Consider the following 15,175-nt stretch of genomic DNA (forward strand, 5'->3'; position numbering starts at 1 on the left):
CCATCCCCCCCGGGGGGTGATTTCTTGCTTTCTGTCTCTCTGTCTCTGTCTTTCTGGCCAGTGCTTGTGCCCTATAGCAAAAACTTCTCCCCACCCCCCAAAAAAACAGATAAATAATTCTTTAAAAAAAATATATGAAGGAAAAAGAATACTTTGCAGTAAATTACAACTGAAAAAGTGAAACACACCATGAGGAAACAGATAAATCCAGAATGTGTACATTCACTAGGAAATAAGTCTGGACTCTTTCAGTTAATCAATTAATTAATTAATTTCAATTTGCTATAGGCCTTGTGAGCTTGTCAGAAAGAAAGAAAAAGAGAAAGTGAGAAATCACTCCACAGGGGTGCTGGCCACACCATAGTTCCCTCTCCTTCATTCTCCTCTTGGGATTTTTAGGTATGTATTGTATGTACATGTGCCTGGTATGTATTTCAAGTTGCTGAGTCCAGGACTCTAACTCTGTAGTTGGCCATATGGGATCTAGCAACCTTAATCAATATGCCAGTGGCTGACCCTGGACTGGTATTTCAAAAAGAGTCAATGTCAGGGGCCGGCAGGTAGCATGGTGGTTAGGGAACTGGAATTCCCACATGGCTGACTGTGGTTCAAATCCCAGATTTGGCAGCTTCTTCTCTTCATCTTTCATTGGCAAAACACATGTGGGAAAAATAAATAAATAAATAATTCTTTAAAAAAAAAGTCAATGTCATAAAATATTTGAAAAGAATTGCTCTTGATTTTAAAAGGTTAAAGAGAAATAACCGAATGCAATGCATTAATCTTGATTAGATCCTGTATAAAAAAGCCATAAAAATAGTTGAGAATATTAGGGGAAATCTGAAAATAGATTGTGTATCGGATTATATTAAGAAATTGTTTTCTTGGGGACCAGCAGATGACGTAATGGTTACATTGCTGGACTCCCACGTAGTCCACCATGGTTCGAGTCCCAAACTTGGCAGCTTGAAATTCACACCAAGCATATGCGTGTGCATACCCAAAGACCCAGAAGGAGAATAGAGAAGGGATTGAAACAAGCCCATCCCCCTGGAGAGTGATTTATTGGTTTCTGTCTCCATCTCTCTGACGAGCATACCTATCTTACAGCAAAAATATTCTCTAAAAAAATTTTTCGAAATTGTTTTCTTGATGGTATTATGAGGTTATGTATGAGAATATTTATGTATTTAGGGAATGGATGCTATAGTATTAGTGTTTCATGACTACAACTTAATTTGAAATGGTTTAGCAAAACAAAAATTTTAAAGTTCAATGTATCTGTACTGAATAGATTCAGAGGAACTGAAAACAGTGTTAATTATACACAAATGTTTATTTTTGAGAGTCTGTTATAAGCAACAAAGAAAAACAGTACCACTTCTGTGATCAATCTCACTGCTTGGTTATACAGACTCTACCTTAAACATACTAAGCATGTATATTGAAAGATGATGGGCTAGCTTATGGCCTGGTGGTTAAGGCCGTTGGATCCCACATGGCTGACTTAGTCCTGGACCTGGTGACCTGAGAAACATGACGAAATGTGTGCCCAAAAGGAGGAAGAAATGGAGAAGGGACTGTGTGTGACCATTTCTCACAGGAGGTGCTTTCTCATGTTCTTTCTCTCTGTCAGGTGCATGCACTCTGACAATGCTAAAAAAAAAGAAAAGCTTATTGTGGCACTTCTGAATACATCTAAGACATGAGATATAGATTAACAATCCAGGTTTAATTTTGGGCTCTGAATCCCAATAACCAGATGACTAACATCTCTCAGCAATGGTATTTATTTAGGACTCACCATATTTGCCATTATGCTATTTCATGCTCAGAAACTTTTCTGAGGAAACTGAGGCTCAGTGGTTTAAGCAACTTGCCCAAGAGCACAGGGCTAGGAAGCAGTGTCTGTGCCACTGCCTCAGCCAATCCGTTAAATTCTCTTCCCTACCCAACACACTGGGAAATGGGGTTTAATACCAGCTCCTTTGTTTGGAAGCTCAGATGAGGTCATCTACATGGAAGGGCTTTGTAAACTGAGTAATGCTGACAAAAGAAAAGGGACATACATTCTGCTGATGCTGACTGAACACACCCTAGCACTAGGGTCGTGACAGACTTTAACATCCGGGCGAGCAATAAAGTATCTCAGTTGGACAGCAGCTTTTCCCTTGTAGTGACTGAAGGAGGGTTCAAGAATTAAGAATTAGAGGAGGGGGAACCAGCAGTTAGCGTAATGGCTATGTCGCTGGACTCCCACGTAGTCGACCGCGGTTCGTGTCCCGGACCCGGTGGCTTAAAACTCACGCCAGGCGCGTGTGCGTGCGTGCCCAAGATCCCGAGAGGAGAATGGAGGAGAAGGGATTGCGGCATGACCATCCCCCCTGGGGGGTGATTTCTTGCTTTCTGTCTCTATGTCTCTCTCTGTCTGTCTGGCGAGTGCACGCGCCCTACAGTGAAAATCTCTCCAAAAAAAAAAAAAAAAAAAAAAAGAATTAGAGGAGGGACCAGCAGTTAGCGTAATGGCTATGTTGCTGGACTCCCATGTAGTCGATCGTAGTTCGAGTCCCGGACCTGGTGGCTTAAACTCATGCCAGGCATATGTGCGTGCGTGCGTGCCCAAGATCCCAAGAGGAAAATGAAAGAGAAGGGATTGTGGCATGGCCATCCCCCCCTGTGGGGGTGATTTGTCACTTTCTGTCTCTCTCTGGCGAACGCCATGCGCCCTATAGCAAACACCCCCACCCCCCAAAAAGAAGGATTAGAAGTAAAGTTGAGTTGGAAAGACATAGGAAACTGCTCCCTTCTTCCACACCCAATTCTGTCAGATCCATGCAAAACTCACCCTCTCATAAAACTTTTCTCCAGCTTCCCAAACTCCCAAATAATTTTGCCCATTCATTATGCATTTGGCACATTCACTGATTATCTCAACAGGTTTCTATAATAGCAGGTCAAACTATGAACTCTCCTTTCCATTCCTGGCTCTTGGGGCAACAGAACCACACAAAGTAAGAGGTAGGAAAAACCTTAGAGATGATCTGGTCCACCTCCACTCCACTCCACTCATTGAGGTAAAGACCCAAACGAGAATTCTGAAATCCAAGGACATCTTTATGAATCACCTTGCGCCAGAGGTGATACAGCCGAGCTCCAGGGAGAGGAGTTCTGTCTCTTTAGCAAACCCCAGAAACTAGATGTGATTCAACAGAACCAGAGAGGGATTCCAGAGGACAAGCCCTGTAGTGTCCTGACACTCTCCTCACAAGCAGAACTGGAGACACTCCTACCTTTCTCTGAAATTCTCCCCTCCCCTACAAGTCTCTGGATCTTATACATACCTAATCTGCATGCCAACAGACTGGCCAAGGTGACACTGGGTAATTTCCTACTGTATATTTCAGGATGCAGATGCATGCACAAGCGTTGGTTGCAAGAATAGTCACTGTGAGCTGCAAACACTAGCTGGGGAAAGTGTTGATGTGAACACCCACACCCTGTAGGCAGATATTTGCACTCCAAGAACCTGCCTCCACCCTGGCCCAATCCCAGAAGGAAAGGATCAGCCCCTTGCTAACAGCCGCCAACTCCTGTAGGTGTTAAACTGTTCTTCCACGTCTGTGGCTTGTGCCACCCCCCTCACTTAGCCCCTTCCTCTCTGCTGCCTCAAGCTCCTAGATGCCACAGAGTGCCCTAGAAGGTGCTGCATCGGCTGGGGCCCAGAGGACTGAGTGTGCATCCTGGCCTCCAGGGCTTTCTTGATTGCCAAGACTGCTTCTCAAGTACACATCTAGGCCTCCAAAACAAGAATCCCTTCTTCCCGTAATTCTGAAACACAGCCTACAGCTCTATTTGCTATAGGAACCCCAATTAAGGATAAGGAGGGCCCCAGAATAGACCCTAGTAGTTAACCAGAAATAAGCCAATTCTCCTAAAAGTGAACTTCTGTGAGGCATTTTTAACAAAGTCAAAGAGGGCAGAGTGCAGATCTCTACATACACACCAAAGTAGAGGTCTTAACAAAGCCAAAGAGGGCAGAGTGCAGGGCAAAGAACAAGGGATCTCTACATACACACCAAAGTAGAGGTCTCATCTCTGTTGACCAGGCCAGAGGCCTGGACACCAGAACTTTATAACCCTGATTGTGGCTGTGGGCTGGGCATCAGGCTATAGCCAGAGATCACAATGACTATGGAGAGTGCAGCCCTGTGGTCATTCATGGGTTACATACCCCCACAGGGCCAAACCCCAATGGCACCAGAGGCAGCGTTGGTCCTACCATGCCCAAACAGTGGAAAGTCTCACAAGGCCAAGAGGGAGGCAGAGGCGGCAGCCAGCTGGGAGATGGAGGAGACAAGGCTTTAAAGTGTCCCTGTCCTGTGGCTAACCCGCAAGGCAGCCCTGCCTTGGGAGAAAGTCTCTCTGCCTAGATAGTTGTCTGATGCTGAATCACAAACCGAGGTCTCTCGTGCTCAAAAATTCCCAAGTATACTTTGGAGTTCTGCAATTGAATATATGAAGGAATTTGTTAGCATTTAGCAGGATGGTCTGAAACCCTGACTACATATAGGAATCTCTTGGGGAGGCTTCAAAACACACACAAATCAATCAAATTAGAATCTCTGAGGAGGCTCAGGCTTCGGCATTCAAAAACAAAAACAAAAAAATCCTCTTCAAGGTGGGATTCTACTGTGTATCCAGGACTGTGGTTCACCAGCCAAACTCTCTTACTGTATTTGCAGAAGATCAAAGTGGGGGCTGCAGCCTTAGCTTGATTTGCCCAGCAGCAGAGCTGGCTGGCAGCAAGGCTAGGGCTGGCGTCAGGAGGCGTGAGGTGCACCTGCCGTTCTGGGCACCTTCACCCCACCACACTGCACTCTGGTGCCTAGAAAATGAACTTATCCTCATCCAGGGAGTGATGTGGGTGAGCCTCACAGAGGAAACTGACTGCCACAGAAAGAGTCTGAGGAACAAACAATTGGGCAGAGGTGGGGTGCGGGGGTTGGGCAGCTACTGGGGCTAGAGCAGAGGGACAGTGCAGAAACAGGAGGGAACAGATTATGGAAGACTCTGGGCCATGTTAAGAATCTGAACTTTATCCTAACAGTTCAGGGAAGGCATTGAGTACTTTTTTTTTTAAAGAATTATTTTAACTTCATTCATTTATTTATTTTTTAATTTGACCAGAGAGGGACTTGGTGGGGGGAGGTAGTGAGAAAGTAAGCCACCAGCTTTGGGACTCAAACTGCAGCCATGTGGGAGTCCAAGCACCTTTAATCACCATGCCACCTGCCAGCCTGCGGCACTGAAGTTTTTAGGAAGCAGGTGTCATAATCCATCCCACAGTTACAGATATTACTGGACGCTTACTATGTGCCAGGCACTGAAATTACAGCAAGGAACAAAAGTGGCAAAGTCCTTGCCCTACCAGAGCTTAACACTAGTGACGTAATGGAATAATCCTTTGCAAGCTAAAATCAGATACAACCGTGGGGATTACAAAGCCCTCAAGGACTTCCCAACTGACTGAACCCTCCTCTCTGCTCTCCTCTACATTCCTCCAACCACTCTGGCCTTCCTTTTGTCCCTCAAACATACCCTACTATGTGTTAAAATGCCAATCTGCTCATATAAGTTAGCAGATTTTTAAAAGAGTATTTCATTTTATTATTTTTCTTATAACCTGCTATAGGGCATACACACTCACCAGAGAAAGCAAGACGCCGGGTTCAGAACTCAAACCGTGGTTGGCCACATGGGCGGCCTGCATCTTAACCACACATCTTAACCAACCTGCTGACCCCCAGCAGATTTAAAAAAGAGATTTTTGTTATAGAGCGCATGCACTTCCAGGGGGGCTGGGGGACAGAAAGAGAGAAATCACTCCCTGGGGAGGGGGGGGACCATAACATAATCCTTTCTCCATTCTCCTCTCAGGATTTTAGGTACACACAAACACATGCCTAGTGTGAGTTGACTGTGCCCAGTTGTGTGACTTGAACTGTGGCCATTCATGTGAGAGTCCAGCAATGTAACCATTACGCTGCCTGCTGGTCACCAGCAGATTTTATTTTAACCCCAGTTAAAAATCCCCCGAAGGCTCTCGAAGAAAAAAAAAAAATCTGACCTCAAATCAACAGCTAAACAAACCCCCTTCCCATGCCTCAAAATGCCATGCCCTTTTCTGCCTAAGCCCTTGAAAAATGCTATTCCCTTCACCTATACTACACCCCTTTTCCATTTAGCAAACTCCTATTTCAGCTTGACACCTTAGCTGAAAACCTTGGGAAAATATGCTCTGACCTGCCAGACCAGGTCCACACGGGCTCTCCTGGACAGACACAAAGAACCCAACGCCGCACAGTTTTAGCCCTGTGCAATTTTAGCCCTGACTTCTTAGCATAGTAACTTGTTTAACACCAGCTTTGCCCACCAAACAAGGACAAAGACTGTGTTTCTTATCCCCAGAGGGTAGGTAGCACAGTGCCTGGCACGGAGCAGTCAATACAAAGTGGCTGAGAGGACCAGCAGATGACATAATGGTTACGTTGCTGGACTCCCAAGTAGTTGAACACAGTACGAGTCCTGGATCTGGTGACTTAAAACTCACCCCAGGCAGGTGTGCATGCATACTCAAGACCCTGAGAGGAGAGTGGAGGAGGAAGGTCTGCAGCGTGGCCATTCCCCTGTGCGGTGATGTCTTGCTTTCTGTCTCTCTCTCCAGCGCGTGCATGCACCCTATAGCAAAAATCTCTTAAAAAACAAAAAACAAACAAACAAACAAAACACTGGCTGAGGAAACCAATAAAGTACAGAAATACAGTACCTAATACAAAGAGATGCTTCCCAAGTGTCTACTGAAGAAGACAGACACCCTTAGCCACTTGTCCTTGCTCTCCAGCAAGACAGTAAATGACTAGGAAGATTTTCTCACAGTCCCTATAGCTGCAAGAGCAGCAAGTTGCACATCAAATCAGATCACAGTAGCCTACAAAGCGGTTGTTGGGAGGCTAGCAGGTGGTGTGGTGGTTAAGGGCTCTGGTCTCCCACATGGCCAACTGCAGTGATTCCTGGACCTGGAGGCTTGCAGTCTCACTTTCTCTCTCTCTCTCACTATGTCCCTCTCTGGTCAAATTAAAACAAGTAAATAAAGTTAAATAAAATAAATCTTAAAAATAAAAAAAGAAAATGGGGGACCAGTAGTTGGTGTAATGGTTACGTCACTGGACTCCCGCATAGTTGACTGGTTTGAGTCCTGGACCCGGTAGCTTAAAATTCATGCCAGGTGCATGTATGTGCATGTCCAAGATTCCAAGAGGAGAATGGAAAAGAAGTGATCGCAAAAGTGTGGCCATCCTCCAAAGAAATCACCAAGGGATGATTTCTCGCTTTCTGTCTCTCTGGCGAGCGCACATACCCTATAGCAAAAATATCTATTTAAAAAAAAAAAGAAGAAGAAAGAAAATGGTTGCTGAGAAATAAAGTGGAATGGTGATAGTTAATCCTTCCCTCTTCTTAGTTTTAGACCTAGGTATAAATCCATGAACAATATATTAGGTCATCGGGAAAGTCAAAACGTATTTCCCTATGTAAAAATGTCATGACTTCCCAGTGACCCAATAGTTCATTCTTCCTGGTTTTGAGCTTCAAATAAATGGAGCCATATTGCATGGCTTTGGTTTTCCTCTATCGGTATCACGTCTGGGAGGTTCATTCTTGGGACCGTGAGCGGATTTTGTTCATCTTCATTGCTGCTCTATGACTACAGCAGTCTTTAATGCAGTCTACTGACAGCCACGGTTGTTTCCAGTTTGGGACCATTACGAACACTATTTCTGCAAACATTTTTGCATACAGTCCTAACATACACATCCTCAGCTTGATTACATCAGGCCAAACTGTTCTTTCCTTTTAAAAAAAAAAAAAAAAAAAAGAAATTAGGACTCGAACCACGGTCAGCCATGTGGGAGTCCAGTGCCCTTAAGCACCACACCACCTGCCTGTCCCAGGCCAAAATGTTTTCAAAGTGACTATACTATAGTGAAGGGCACTCCCACCAGCAGGCTATGAGCACTCACTCTGCTCCCTGGCCTCACCAAAAACATGGTATTGTCATCTATACAACTGTTGACAACCTTGTGGATGGGAAGTACAATCTCATTGTATATGTGTGTTTTGAACACTACAAACAAACAAACAACAAAATATGAGTGAATTCGTATGTGTTTTGAACACTACAAACAAACAACAAAATATGAGTGAATTCGTTAACAGGACATGAAATCCTTTTTTCTTCTTTTTGTTGAGAGAGATATTTTTGCTGTATAGCACAAGTGCTCACCACAGAAACAGAGACAGAAACTTAGAAATCACCCCCCCCCCAGGAGGGAAGACCACGCTGCAATCCCTTCTCTTCCATTCTCCTCTCGGGATCTTTTATTTTTAAAAATATTTATTTATGGGACCAGTACATGGTGTGATGATAAAGGGCACTGGACTCCCACATGGCTGGCTGCGGTTCAAGTCCTGGACCTCGTGGCTTGCTTTCTCACTTTCTCTCTCATACTCTGTCCCTCTCTGGTCAAATTAAAATAAAAATAAAGTTCAATAAAATAATTATTTTTTAAAAAAATATATATTTAGGGACCAGCAGTTAGAGTAATGGCTACGTTGCTGGACTCCCATGTAGTTGACTGCGGTTCAAGTCCCGGACCTGGTGGCTTACACTCACACGGGGCGTGTGTGTGTGAGTGCCCAAGATCCCAAGAGAATGGAGGAGAAGGGATTGTGGCGTGGCCATACTCCCTGGGGGGTGATTTCTCGTTTTCTGTTTCTCTCTCTGTCTCTGTCTTTCTGGCAAGTGCACATGCCCTACAGCAAAAACCTTTCCCCCCCAAAAAATACATATTTAATTCGATTTTTAAAAATTTATTTTATCTATTTATTTTGTTTGTTTGTTTTAGAGAGAAACAGAGAGAAAGTGAGAAAGCAAGTCGCCAGGTCCAGGACTGAACTGTGGTCGGCCATATGGAAGTCCAGTGCTCCACGCCACCTGCTGCCACCACACCACCTGCTGGCCCCCCCATTTGTTATTATTATTATTATTATTATTTAATTTGACCTGAGAGAGACAGAAAAAGAAAGGGAAATCAAGAAAGCAAGCTTCCAGGTCTGGGACTCAAATAGTGGTTGGCATATGGGAAACCAGCACCTTTAATCACCATGCCACGTGCCACCCCCGCTCTTGGGATCTTGGGCATCCATGCACACACACCTGGCATGAGTTTTAAGCCCCTGGGGCCAGGACCCGGGTTGACTATATGGGAGTCCAATGACATATCATGTCACCTGCTGGTCCCCAGGCCAAGGAATATTACAGCAGCAGATCAGATAGTGTGTTCCTTGATCTAACAAATAAGTGTAAACATTTACCTTTGGGGAAAAAGAAAGGCCCTCCAACAACTTCCATTCTTTCCTTTGGTTACTTTCCGCAATTCCCTTAAGGGATCATGCATCTAGCATGGAGCTTCCCTCAGCTCAAGAGTGAAGCAAAAGAGTAAGTCCTAAATCTGTCATGACCACCTGCCAAACCCCTGCTCGGTGCTTGCTTCAGGAAAGACTATGACTCCATCATAGCAGATTACAAGGAGGCCCAGCAGGGAGCCGGGGTGGGTGAGGGTGTCAATGCTGTGGTTTCTGGGGAACTTGTAAGAGAAGAGATCAGTTAGTGTGGAGCTGCTAGAACATTGCTAACCAAAGGGCTTGTCTGTTTGAGAATGAAGACAACTGAGAGAGATGAAGTAGAAGAAACTAGACCCTGATGGCATCTCCAACTTGTTTTCAAACATCAGGGCCCAGCCCCGGAGCTCCTAGGAATTCCGAGTGAGGAAACACAGGCAGATACTTCTATTCCCAGCCAACAGTCTAACAAAGCCTACAATGAGGAGTCCAAATTAAGGCCCAAACACCCAAACTTTCACCCAGCCTCAAATATTGTGCTGAGCAGCCCCAGGCTAATTCTTGACCTTTCTGGGCCTTAATCTAACCATGAAGAAATAGGATGGGGAGAATATACAGACAAACAAATAAAGGTTTGGCAAGTGCATCAGCATATTTAATGTGCCACATAAAGAAGGACATTGCTGTTATGAAGGCAGGTAAACCTAACTGAAATCTTAAGGTCAAGAATCCCTGATTTGGGACCAGCAGATGCCACAATGGTTATGTTACTGGACTCCCACGTAGTCAACTCCAGTCAGAGTGTCAGATCCGGTGGCTTAAAACTCATGCCAGGTGTGTGTGTGTTCATGTCCAAAATCTTAAGAGAATGGAGGAAAAGGGATTGTGGTGTGGCCATCTCCCCTGGGGGAAGAATTCTTCTTACTTTCTCTCTCTCTCTGGTGAGTACGTGCACCATATAGCAAAAATCTCTCTAAAATAAAATAAAAGAATCCCTGATTTGGTGGGCCAACAGGTGGCATGACAGTTGAGGCACTGAACTCCCACAAGGTGAGACTGTACGCTTTTTTTTTTTTTTTTGAGAGGTTTTTTTGCTATAGGGCATGTGCGGCCACCAAAAACACATTTTTGCTATAGGGCATGTGCGCTCACCAAAAAGACAAGAGAGAGACAGAGAAACAGAAAGCGAGAAATTACTCCCCAGGGGGATGGCCGTGCCAGTCCCTTCTCTTCCATTCTCCTCTCGGGATCTTGGGCATGCATGCACACATGCCCAGTGTGAGTTTAAGCCACCAGGTCCAAGACTCAACCTGCAGTCGACCACATGGGAGTCCAGCAACATGGCCATTACACCACCTGCTGGTCCCCAGACTTTCGAGTCCTATATCTGGTACTTGCTTTCTCACTTTCTTTCTCTCTCTCAACCACAGTGCCCTATAGCAAATAAAAAGAATAATAAATAATTCTTAGAAAAATAAATAAATAAGAATCCCTGATTTGGGTCAGACCTACAGCACAGTGGTTAAGTGCTATGCACTGGGAGTTGGATCCGCCATTGCTGACCACGGTTTGACCTCTAGTCCTGGTGGCTTAAAAAACAGGGGTCTGTGTGTGCATGCCACAAATCCTGGCAGGATGGAAAAATGGAGCAAGATTTCAGCTTGTCCATCCCATATCCATTGGGGGTTCTTCCTTTCTCTCTTTCTCATTATTTCTCTGGCAAGCATATGCACTCTTCAGCAACAACAATAATAATAATAAAATAAATTAATAATAAAAAAAGAATCCTTCATTTTATGATAATGTGTTTCACTATCAGGCAGAAAAGATCAGTTTATCCAATTTAATTTTTCAAGATCACCAGTGGAGATCTATGGGTTAGGGTTAGTGAGATGGTGATATTCTAATCATTCATCTCCAGGGGCTAGGGGTGGGGGATCTAAGTTATCAGCTAGGGAGTTACTGTTTTTCATCAAATCTGAGACATGTCATCACATTTTAGCAGCTCTGAAATCTGACCATTAATTTAGCTTTTAAAATATCTTTCTGTGTGGAACCTAAAAGGCCACATGAAATGAATGAAAAGGTGGTTCAGATTTGGTAACTCTCCTAAACAGTGCTGCCAGGATTATCTTTCCAACACAAAGATCTTGTCTTAGCTGATGGGCCGGCCAAGTAGTACAGTGGTTAAGCACTAAGTGTGCATAAGGGGCCAAATCCCACAAGGCCAACTGCCATTTGATCTTGGCCCTGGAGGCTTGAAAAACACGGCGCACATTGGGAACCAGCAGTAATGGCTATGTCGTTGGACTCCCATGTAGTAGACCGCGGTTCGCATCCCGGACCTGGTGGCTTAAAACTCACGCTGGATGCATGTGCGTGCGTGCCCAAGATTCCGAGAGGCGAATGGAGGAGAAGGGTTTGTGGTGTGACCATCCCCCCTGGGGGGTGATTTCTCGCTTTCTGTCTCTATGTCTCTCTCTGTCTGTCTGGCAAGCGCACATGCCCTATACTGAAACCCTGTCCCCCCCCAAAAAAAAAAAACATGGCGCACATGTGCCCAGGATCCTGACAGGATGGAGAAATGGAGGGAAAATAAATGCAGTATGACCATGTCACTAAATTAGAGGGTGGTTGCTCTGGGAGTGCTCTCTGACAAATGTACATGTCCTCTGGTTAAAAAAAAAAATCTTCCTGGGGGGATCAAAATTACACAGTAGGGGGAACCAGCAGTTAGTGTAATGGCTATGTCGCTGGACTCCCACGTAGTCGACCGCGGTTCGTGTCCCTGACCCAGTGGCTTAAAACTCACGCCGGGCGCGTGTGCGTGCGTGCCCAAGATCCCGAGAGGAGAATGGAGGAGAAGGGATTGCGGCGTGACCATCCCCCCTGGGGGGTGATTTCTCGCTTTCTGTCTCTATGTCTCTCTCTGTCTGTCTGGCGAGTGCACGCGCCCCTCAGTGAAAATCTCTCAAAAAAAAAAAAATTACACAGTAGGGCATATGAGGTGCCCCAGTATCTGGTCCCAACTTATCCATCCAGTCCCAAATCCTACCTCATCTAATGTTCTGGCTGTTAGATAAACTAGGAACTGCTTCTTCTCCTTCCCACTCAATTATGGCCTTGAACAAGGTCTTTTCTCATGTCCAGCTTATCTCTGAAGTCTTGAATACAATTAACCCCTTATCTGTGAAGTTCTTTTGGTCTCCAAGAATCCCTGGTTAGTTCCTGCAGCTCTGCCTACACTATGTTTTTAATAAATCGTATCTCACTGCTTCATAACTGTTATTTTTACTAGTTTTCTCACCCAACCAGAATATGAATACAAGGGACATGCCTATCTTCTTATTTCCAGTATCTGGCATAAAGTGTCTGTTAATGTTTGTGAAATTAATGTCACCCCTGATTCAGAGCTCTACCCTCTTCATTCTTCCCCATTACCATACTCCTCTTTCCTACATTACAATTTTGATTCAGCAGCAGGCTCCAAGAGCTCTCCTTAGATTAGATATTCTTGGCCACAAACATTACTCAGATCTCTCCCAGCATCCCTCCATACACACTTTTGTGGGGGAAGGTCAACATTCCATTTCTACCAAGCTGGCAAGTTTTAATTTATCCTGGATGCCAATGAATTAAGCCTTTGTTTTTCCAAAAACCAACTTTTCCCATTCTCCCTATCTTTTCTACTCTGATCCATGGGACAAAGTCCAAAGTCACCCCAAGAATTTGCTATTCCAACCATAATCTTTTCTGAGGCTTGCAGTGTCTTTGTAGTGATCAGACTCGGTCTTGAGTCCAGCCTGTTGCTCCCTTGCATAAAGAGACACATAAAAATATAGTCATCCACTTCCTCCAGGCCTCAGTTTCCTCAGCTGTTAACAAGAGAAAAATGTTTTACCACATTTACTAGGCTTTTGAAATTCAAGCAAGGTCATGTAAGTGTTTCAATGGCAAAAAGCTCAAACCCATGCTAGGAAGAAGCACAGCAGCCAACTTGAAAGGGCCCCAACATCAAACTACAACAATTTGAGCCATGAAATTAAGTACTGGATTATAATCCAAAATATATATATAAAAAAAACCTAAATCCATACTGTATAAATTAATAAATGGGGTAGAAGAAACAATCTCCTGTGCTGAAGAATTCCAAACAATATAGATACTTGCCCTCCAAAATGGTTGGTGGTGCATACCCGACTCCTTAGGTGTTGGCTGCACATAGCAACTTCCTTCCAAAGAGTACAACATGCAAAGGGGGGGGGAGCAAGAGTAACTTAGTAGTGGAGAAACCTGACATACATAACTCAGTCAGGTGATCAAGGTCAACATGCAGTCATAAATCATGTTGATGGGGGACAGGCCAGCTAGTGGTATGGCGGTTGAAGTGCTGGGCTCCCATATGGTTAAATATGGATCTAGTTCAGAACCTGGCAGCTTGCTTGGTCTCTCATCAAATTGAAGAATAATAGATAAATAAATAAAAGTAAATAATTCCTTTTTAAAAAAACATGTTGATAGTACGTGCCTTTCCATCAATGCGATGGAAATGGCACTCTACCTCTGTAGTCTTCCTCCTAATCACCTGTAAGCCCAGTTTGAGTAGAAAAACATCAGACAAATCGCAATAGAGAGGTGTCCTACAATATACGGGACCAATATTATTCAAAACTGCCAAGGTCATCAAAACAAGTAAAGTCTCAAAAACTCTCACAGCCATGAGGAGCATAAAGAGACACGACATTGCTACAAGTATGTGGTACTCTGGATGGCATTATGAAACAAAAAAGTACTGAGGTAAAAACTAAGAAAATCTAATTGGTGGATGTGGTAATATAATGCATTGGTTTATTAATTACAACGAATGTACCACAGTGATGTAGGATGTTAACAACACGGAAAATGGTTTGGGGCATACAGGGACTCGGTTTTTCTATAAATCTAAAATTTATATAAGAGTCTGTTTAGAAAGTAAAACTGCAGTTTGGGGGACATTTTTTAAAGAACCGAGTTAAAAAAAAAAAAAAAAAACCTGAGGAAAAACATGCCAGGGATTATGAGTTTGGCTAAGTTACACGGGCGGTTGAGGCATGCATGAACGAATGTCACGCTTCCCTCTTTTGAAGCACACACAAGTTGTGGTGTCAAAAGTTGATGTCTACGAAAAATCTGGAAGTGTGTCCCTCCCATTTACTTCACAAAGTTAAATTTACCCACTTCTTTTTAAAGGCCAAACAGGAAGAAAATCAGGAGGGAAAGTGCTATTCGGCTGGAGGACAGCTCCAAGTACATGTGGCTAAACCGGTTTATTCTGACCAAAAAAAAAAAAGGAGGAAAGGAAACATGACTTTGGTCAGGGAGCGGATTGGCGCTCTACCTACCCAGCTCCAGGCAACCAGACCGTCATCCGGGCTCTGCTTACTTCGGGCTCAGGAAACTAGAATGGCCCCGAGTCCGAGCGGGTCACGAGAACGCGACGAAGACCCGAGGGGAAGGGGCGGGCGGCCGGGTCACCCCAGCAGCAGGGATTAGGCCGGCAGGCAGGGCGCCGCGAACCGGACCCCCTCCCGCGCCAGCCCGGGCCTGGCCCGGCTCCGCCCCGACCGACCGCCGCTTTCGGTCCTCCCAACCCTTGCTTCGCCGCATTTGTCATCCGCCGCCCCCGACTCACGGCCCAGAGCTCCCGCCGCGAGTCCCGGCAGAGGCCGCCGCCCTC

The 15,175-nt window shown here is 44.8% G+C and overlaps 1 protein-coding gene and 1 pseudogene across 2 annotated transcripts in view; one reads left to right on the forward strand and one right to left on the reverse strand.

Annotated features, from left to right (window-relative positions):
- Positions 1-6,274, forward strand: part of LOC106736183 (nuclear receptor-binding factor 2 pseudogene) — a 10,655-nt pseudogene extending 4,381 nt beyond the window's left edge.
- Positions 1-15,175, reverse strand: part of TRIM26 (tripartite motif containing 26) — a 33,829-nt gene extending 18,654 nt beyond the window's left edge. Inside the window, exon 1 of one of the 2 annotated variants that reach the window (XM_006160316.2) lies at positions 15,131-15,175. The gene's annotated coding sequence lies outside the window, so the exon portion shown is untranslated. The other variant, XM_006160315.2, reaches the window with a different exon arrangement.

This window comes from Tupaia chinensis, unplaced genomic scaffold (genome assembly GCF_000334495.1).
Source record: "Tupaia chinensis unplaced genomic scaffold, TupChi_1.0 Scaffold000678_1, whole genome shotgun sequence".
NCBI lineage: Eukaryota > Metazoa > Chordata > Mammalia > Scandentia > Tupaiidae > Tupaia > Tupaia belangeri.